General features: G+C 43.3%; 1 protein-coding gene across 4 annotated transcripts in view; it reads left to right on the top strand.

Moving 5' to 3' along the window:
- Positions 1 to 743: 743 nt before the first annotated feature.
- LOC137322504 (atos homolog protein B) overlaps positions 744 to 8,258 on the top strand; it is a 119,959-nt gene continuing 112,444 nt past the window's right edge. Inside the window, exon 1 of one of the 4 annotated variants that reach the window (XM_067985431.1) lies at positions 744 to 847. The gene's annotated coding sequence lies outside the window, so the exon portion shown is untranslated. Of the gene's footprint in view, positions 878 to 905; positions 1,124 to 8,258 lie in introns of those variants that run through there. The other 3 variants (XM_067985449.1, XM_067985441.1, XM_067985436.1) reach the window with 3 other exon arrangements.

Here is an 8,258-nt window from a genome sequence, read left to right as displayed (position 1 = left end):
CGGTTGTGCTTCATTATTTCCTCCTATGCTTTCACATTACCACAGACTTGCACAGGATATCAGGAAGTTATCTTTTGGAGCCAGTATCAGCTTCTATAAATTTTTGGCCAGCTTTTGCTCATTTTATTGATGGGCCTGTATGCTCTGTCCCAACATTTTACCACCCCATCCGCAGCAAGTAAGAGGGACAAGAGTGATTTTTAAAAAATCATCCAACTTTAGCCTGCGTGCTTAAATATTGAAATTCCTTAAGTTGCTTTCCCAGCAGAGCTGCATACAACACCCGCTTCAGGGCCCAAGTCAATATTATTCCTCTTCACTGCCCATAAAAGGTCAGAGGGTCTCCACTTCAAATCAACCGCCGACCCGTCACAACTGTAAAGGCGTCAAAAGATGGGCGGGGCGGGGCGGGGGCTCCTCCATCGCTGCGGCTGGTCACCAGGACGGTAAATGGTCCCGGTCCCGGTCCCGGTCTGTGACGGGAGGCCGGACTTTGACCGACCGACAAACCGCGCCTTCTCCCCACCCCTCGCTCTGCGAGAAAACTCTTGAGCGAAAGCACGTGCACTGGGCTGCACCAACCGATGACGTCGAGTGATTGACACCCACCTCACCCATTGCCGGCTGGGTCTGGCGTCTCATTTATCCGCGTGGAAATGCAAATGAGGCTCTAAATGTCCAATCATCCTTCGATTCGGGAGGGGGCGGGAGTTAGCAGTGCACGGTCGCCTGACAACAGGGCGGAAGGAATGCATATGTACGGAAGCCAGTGCGGGTCAAGCGGCGGACTGAAGTGGGTTCGTTGTGCCGAAGTGGAAGGGAGCGGAATGGAGTGTTTGGGTGAAAGGTGAGGCGGGTCGAGCCGGACGGTCCTGAGGTCAGTTTTGTGCTGGATGGGGAGGAGAGGCAGACAGACAGACAGACAGACAGACAGGGGCGGGTGTTCGTCTGTCTGTCTGTCTGCCTTGTTTCCCAGCCGCTTGAACCGACTGTTAGCGGTTAGTTTCAGGAAGGAGTTAAACTCCCGACTTGCCGCAACAGATCAGCTGTGAGCACTGACTGCTGCTCCGTGAAGGTATGAACCGTGGGGCTTTTTGTCTGTCGGCTCGGCTGTTCCCTGAAGGTATTCAAGAAACTGATGGGCATCGCGTTTTCGATTTGTGGGGGAGAATGTTGGCTTTGTGTTAATTTGTGCCATCGTAGAACTTGCAGGTTTATAGTTTAAATATCGACGATTAATCCCCTTAATGTAATTCATGATTTTTGAGGTGATAGTCGGAGGAAAGGGGGCTCCAGAAACGTTTGTGGACATTTATAACCCGTTGACACACACACACCCCGTGCATAACGCGTATAACCCGGGAACGGGAATGGGGGTTCGTGTCGCTGACGGTTTTAATCTGTCAATTTGTTTGTCAGTCGATGCATTAATAATAGGGAAAAAGAGTGACTCCGGAGAACTTGTCAAATGATCTTTTTGTTGAGACGATTGCAAATACATATATTTTTGCGAATGCATTTGATGGATTGATTTTTATGATTTTCAGGAAAGGGACTGTGTCCCCATGGTGACCATAGGAAAGTCCTTATAAAGGGTTTATAAAAAGTATTGGCATCTACTGGTTAACACACTGAGTTCTGGATTTTAGTTTATTGGGCCTACTTTCCAATGCACACTCTTGTTTTTCAGCACCAGATCACTAAAATAATGTTGCAACATGAAATGATAAATGAAGAGCATTAGTATTTTTATTTTTAAAAACTAAATTGTGTGTATTTGCACCACTGATGAACATCCCTGAAGATAATTTCTATGTCCATTGGTTGTGGGGATATGTAATGTTACTTTTGGAATTCTTTTATAAGTTTTCTAACTGATATTTGCTGGGCTGATAGTTGGTTTCAATACCTTTTTTGAAGTCCCTCGAGAGCCATAGCAACAAAGTTTGCCTATATGTAGCATCTGATCCCTGATTGTCCAGCAGAATAGGGAGATCATTTAATTAGATTTTGCAAAAACACAAATTTTAGAGCATGTGAAAGCTCTTAGTGATTATTCTATAAAAGTTATGTTCCAGAGGACAGTACTGCTGTGTCAAAGTACAAAAAGGAAAATCATGTAATCTATGCATGAGTGTATGGTACGCAAGGTTATTGTTTCTTAGTTATGTGTGGTTTACTGTTGGATACTCAAAACAATAATTTGGTAGATGCAAATTTAACATCTGGATATTCTCTGCATATTGTAATTCTGGCCAGAGCTGTAAAAGGTCAGTAAGTATTATAATACCCCAAAGCCAATACCATCTGAGGAAACTGAGGTGTTTTTAGTTTAGAATAGAGTGGCCAAAGGTGGTGGTGGAGAAATTTGTTTATTGAAATGTCTCAGTTAAGCTAATGCAACTGGAGGAGAATAAATTCTAGGAAATGTGGGTGCTTAGTCGTAGCATTTCTGCTTTGGAGTCAGATGGTGCAGGGTCCTGGCAAGTGGAGACCATAAGACCATAAGAGATAGAAGCAGGAGTAGGCCATTTGGCCCTTCGAGCCTGCTCCGCCATTTAATGAGATCATGGCTGATCTGATTTTTACCTCAACTCCACTTTCCCGCCTTTTCCCCATATCCTTTGACTCCCTTGCTAATGTCTGGCTCTGAATTCTGGGTTAACATGCAGCGAGGTGTGGGTAGCCCCTCATTGTATGGGTTGTGGGAGCCCATAAAACCTTTCCAATGCATAGGATTAACCCCCCTTCTGCTGGTATAAATATGGTTATGTCCATAGAGGAGCGTCGGCAATGTGGCTAGTCAAACGGTTAATCAGCCTGTAAATTCTTCCACTACTTCACTCTCCAAAGGTAGAGTGTGAAGATACAATTTTTAAAAAAGTTGTAGAAAATAGATTTGATTGTTGATTACATATGCTGGGTATTCAAAAATCAAGCAGATCAATTAAACTCTACATATTAGTGATGTAATACAGGATGGCCAAAACAATTATGTCACCAAAGTAGGAATGATATGTTGATTTTTTTTTTAAAAAGAAAAGACATTGCTGAAGTTGGTTTCGAATCCTCTGCTGCTTTAAGTGTTTGAAATAATTTCAATAGAAAATCAAGTTGTTTATGTTGAAAGCAGCCATTTTGCAACTAATTAGCCAGAAGTTGAATGATAACATTCAATTAAGTTAAACCAGAGTCTCTATCCGTTCTCCTCCCTAACAACAGGGTAAAAATAGCAGAATAACTCATTTGTTTAATTGCTAAGCCTGTTGGGGAATTGTTTAAAAATATAAATGTAATTTTCTCCCCTCCCCCTTCCATTTAGCTTCAGGGTGCTGCAGTCTGAGGTGGGGGAGAAAGAGTGCTCCCTGCCCTCTTCCAAAGCAGTAGTCAGTATCTCCGAAGGTAAAAATTCTGACCATATTGCAAAATATTTATACCTGGAAGTGCTCCTTTTACTGTGGGCTCGACTGTCCTGAGGGCTACACATTTTATCTATTTGTCACCAGTAACTTGCTACTTAGAGAACTTTTTTCTTCTCTCCTGAAGGCAAGGACTGTCTGAAATTGGGGCATGGTTTCATTCCAGCACTTGGCTCAGGTAGTTATTCTTATGTGAGTGCTGGCTGTAAGTGTCTGTAGGTGATTGAACTATGGTGCATGGGCAAACTTGGGATTGAACTTGGGCTATTTCTGGGGTCTCTGCCATAGTATCAAATAGACTGGGTGCATTTAACCAATGAACCTCTTGCAAAAGCCTCGGCCTGGCGTTTATATATTTGACCATAGCTGTAACCCTGAGCTAAATTTGGATTGTGCATTCTGAGCATGTGTACCTAATTTCCCACTATGCATCACTACTGTTCAATCATCTCCACTGATCAGATATTTTTCTTGAGCTCCCAGCAACTTATCTTCCAATTTTGAAATACAAAAGGCCAAATTTCAAAAGCTTTTCTGTGGTACAATTTATATTGAGTGCTTCTTTTGCTTTGGTAATAATTTTCCAAAATTCTCTGGACTCGGCAAAGGTCCCGGCAGATTGGAAAACTGCTAATGTACTACCCTTATTTAAAAAGGGTAGTAGGCAGAAGGCTGGAAATTATAGACCAGTTAGCCTAACATCTGTGGTGGGTAAAATTTGGGAGTCTATTATTAAGGAGACAGTAGCGGAACATTTGGATAAACATAATTTAATAGGACAAAGTCAGCATGGCTTTGTGAAGGGGAAGTCATGTCTGACAAATTTGCTTGAGTTCTTTGAGGACATAACGTACAGGGTGGATAAAGGGGAACCAGTGGACGTAGTGTATTTGGACTTCCAGAAGGCATTTGACAAGGTGCCACATAAAAGATTATTGCTCAAGATAAAGAATCACTGGATTGGGGGTAATATTCTGGCATGGGTGGAGGATTGGTTATCTAACAGGAAGCAGAGAGTTGGGATAAATGGTACATTCTCGGACTGGCAACCAGTAGCCAGTGGTGTTCCGCAGGGGTTGGTGCTGGGTCCCCAACTCTTTACAATCTATATTAACGATTTGGAGGAGGGGACCGAGTGTAACATATCAAAGTTTGCAGATGATACAAAGATGGGAGGGAAAGTGGAGAGTGAGGAGGACATTAAAAAACCTACAAGGGGATATAGACAGGCTGGGTGAGTGGGCGGAGATTTGGCAGATGCAATACAATATTGGAAAATGTGAGGTTATGAACTTTGGCAGGAAAAATCTGAGAGCAAGTTATTATCTTAATGGCGAGAAACTGGAAAGTACTGCAGTACAAAGGGATCTGGGGGTCCTAGTGCAAGAAAATCAAAAAGTTAGTATGCAGGTGCAGCAGGTGATCAAGAAGGCCAACGGAATGTTGGCTTTTATTGCTCGGAGGATTGAATATAAAAACAGGGAGGTATTGCTGCAGTTATATAAGGTATTGGTGAGACCGCACCTGGAATACTGCATACAGTTTTGGTGTCCATACTTAAGAAAAGACATACTTGCTCTCGAGGCAGTACAAAGAAGGTTCACTCGGTTAATCCCGGGGATGAGGGGGTGGACATATGAGGAGAGGTTGAGTGGATTGGGTCTCTACTCATTGGAGTTCAGAAGAATGAGAGGTGATCTTATTGAAACATATAAGATTGTGAAGGGGCTTGATCGGGTGGATGCGGTAAGGATGTTCCCAAGGATGGGTGAAACTAGAACTAGGGGGCATAATCTTAGAATAAGGGGCTGCTCTTTCAAAACTGAGATGAGGAGAAACTTCTTCACTCAGAGGGTAGTGGGTCTGTGGAATTTGCTGCCCCAGGAAGCTGTGGAAGCGGGCAGGAAATTGGACATGAATTTAGATTTGAGATTAAGATCAGATCAGCCATGATCTTATTGAATGGCGGAGCAGGCTCGAGGGGCCGATTGGCCTACTCCTGCTCCTATTTCTTATGTTCTTATGTTGTGCTTTTTGTGTGAGAGAGAGAAAAAAATTGGCAGTGTTCTGATGACACACTTGTTCTAGCTTTTGTTTCGAGTTCCATAAATTTTAAAAATTGTATTAAACTGAGGGGAGGAGGGAGAGCACAAGAGTCTTCCTTTTAATGGTCAATTCAATTTTTTAAAAACCACTAGTTTAATTTTGAAGTCAACTAATAATCCCCATGTTTTGTTGACATAAAAAGTCCATGGTAATCGTGTACACCTGTGAAAGGTGTTAACTTTTAACGCCTATGGGGTCCGGGATGGGGGTAGTGTTGGGTGAGGTGAGTGATTACAGAGCAAGTGGGAGGGAACGATACAGTGGCTAAGTGAGTAGTTTAGCGGGGATTAAGTATGGCGAGTAATAGGCTAGAGGGAAAATGAAACGGTGGGGGATGTGATGGGACCAAGGGGATGGGAGGAAACCATGAGGGGTTAGGAAGGAAGATGCTGAGGTCCATTTTCCCTGAAATCCTCACCTCAAATGCAATTTACAGCCATTGGTGGCTCCTTTGCCTACACATCATGCCATACCACCCATCATTTCCCACCCAAAAAGAAAGGGAGAGAAGCAGATGAGGACAGAGAAAGAAAAGCAAAGGGGTGGGGGGGAAGGGAAGAGAGAGAGGCAGCGAGAACTAGAAACAGCAACATGAGGACAGAAAAAATGGGTAAGAGAGAGAGACCATATTTGCTGACTCACTGTACAAAACCATAAGATTGACTAGTAAGAAATAATATGATAAATCTTTTGGCTGCATGCATATCTTGTTATTAATTACCATTATAAATTCATATTCATATAAAGGAGTCTTCGATACAATAGTGTAGTGGTTATGTTACTGGTTTCATAATCTAGAAAACATGACTTAAATCCCACCATGGCAGTTTGAGAATTTGAATTTAGTTTTCAAAAAATCATCTGGAAATGTGGCCGTGAAGTAAAAGTGGCCACGAAGCTGTCATAGAAAATTTATGACACTGAAGGAGGTCATTTGGCCCATTATGTTCACGCCGGCCGAAAATGAGCCACCCAGCCTAATCCCACTTTCTAGCACTTGGTCCGTAGCCTTGTACGTTATGGCACTTCAGGTGCATATCCAATTACTTTTTAAATGTGATGAGGGTTTCTACCTCTACCACCCTTTCAGACAGTGAGTTCCAGACCCACACCACACTCTGGGTGAAAACATTTTTCCTCTGTTCCCCTCTAATCCTTCTGCCAATCACTTGAAATCTATGCCCTCTGGTTATTGACCTCTCTGCTAAGGGAAATAGGTCCTTCCTATCCATTCTATCTAGGCCCCTCATAATTTTGTACACCAATTAAATCACCCCTCAGCCTCCTCTGTTTTAAAGAGAACAATCCCAGCCTATTCAATCTTTCCTCATAGCTAAAATTCTCCAGTCCTGGCAACATCCTCATAAATCTCCTCTGTACCCTTACTAGTGCAATTACATCCTTCCTGTATTGTGGTGACCAGAACAGTACGCAGTACTCCAGCTGTGGCCTAACCAGTGTTTTATACAGTTCTCGCATAACCCCCCTGCTCTTATATCGTATGCCTCAGCTAATAAAGGAAAGTATTCCATATGCTACCTTAGCCACCTTATCTACCTGTCCTGCTACCTTCAGGGATCTGTGGACATGCACTCCAAGGTCCCTCCCTTCCTCTACACATCTCAGTATCCTCCCATTTATTGTGTATTCCCTTCCCTTGTTTGCCCTCCCCAAATGCATTACCTCTGTGGATTGAATTCCATTTGCCACTTTTCTGCTTACCTGACCAGTCCATTGATATCTTCCTGCAGTCTACAGCTTTCCTCCTCACTATCAACCGCACAACCAATTTTTGTATCATCCGCAAACTTCTTAATTATGCCCCCCTACATTTAAGTCCAAATCATTAATATATGCCACAAAAAACAAGAAACCTCGTACTGAGCCCTGCGGAAGCCCACTGGAAACAGCCTCCCAGTCACAAAAACACCTGTCGACCATTACCCTTTGCTTCCTGCCACTGATCCAATTTTAGATCCAACTTGCTGCTTTCCCTTTGATCCCATGAGCTTGTTCTTTTTTGACCAGTCTGCCATGTGGGACCTTGTTAAAAGCCTTGCTAAGATCCATGTAGACTACATCAAATGCACTACCGTCATCGACCCTCCTTGTTACCTCTTCAAAAAATTCAGTCAAGTTAGTCAGACATGACCTTCCCTTAAATCTATGCTGACTGTCCTTGATTAATCCGTGCCTTTCTAAGTGACAGTTTATCCTGTCCCTCAGAATTGATTCTATTAAGTTGCCCACCACCGAGATTAGACTGACTGGCCTGTAATTACTCTGTCTCTCTCTTTCTCCCTTTTTGTACAACATTAGCAGTCCTCCAATCCTCTGGCACCACGCCTGTATCCAGGGAGGATTGAAAAATGATGGTCAGAGCCTCCGCTATTTCCTCCCTTGTTTCTCTTAACAGCCGAGAATACATTTCATCCGGGCCTGGTGATTTATCTACTTTCAAAGATGTTAATCCCCTTAATACTTCCACTCTCTCTATGTTTATCATATAAAGGTTACAGCACGGAAGGAAGCCATTTGGCCCATCAAGTCCGCGCCAACTCTATGCAAGAGCAATCCAGCTAATCCCAACCCATCCCCGTAGCCCTCCAAATTCTTTCCTTTCAAGTACTTATCCAGTTCCCTTTTGAAGGCCATGATTGAATCTGCCTCCACCATCTCCTCGGGCAGTGCATTCCAGATCCTAACCATTCGCTATGTAGAGAAGTTTTTCCT

This window comes from Heptranchias perlo, chromosome 1 (genome assembly GCF_035084215.1).
Source record: "Heptranchias perlo isolate sHepPer1 chromosome 1, sHepPer1.hap1, whole genome shotgun sequence".
Lineage (NCBI taxonomy): Eukaryota > Metazoa > Chordata > Chondrichthyes > Hexanchiformes > Hexanchidae > Heptranchias > Heptranchias perlo.
The sequence above is the reverse complement of the archived record's forward strand: the minus strand, read 5'-3'. Positions and strand labels throughout refer to the sequence as shown.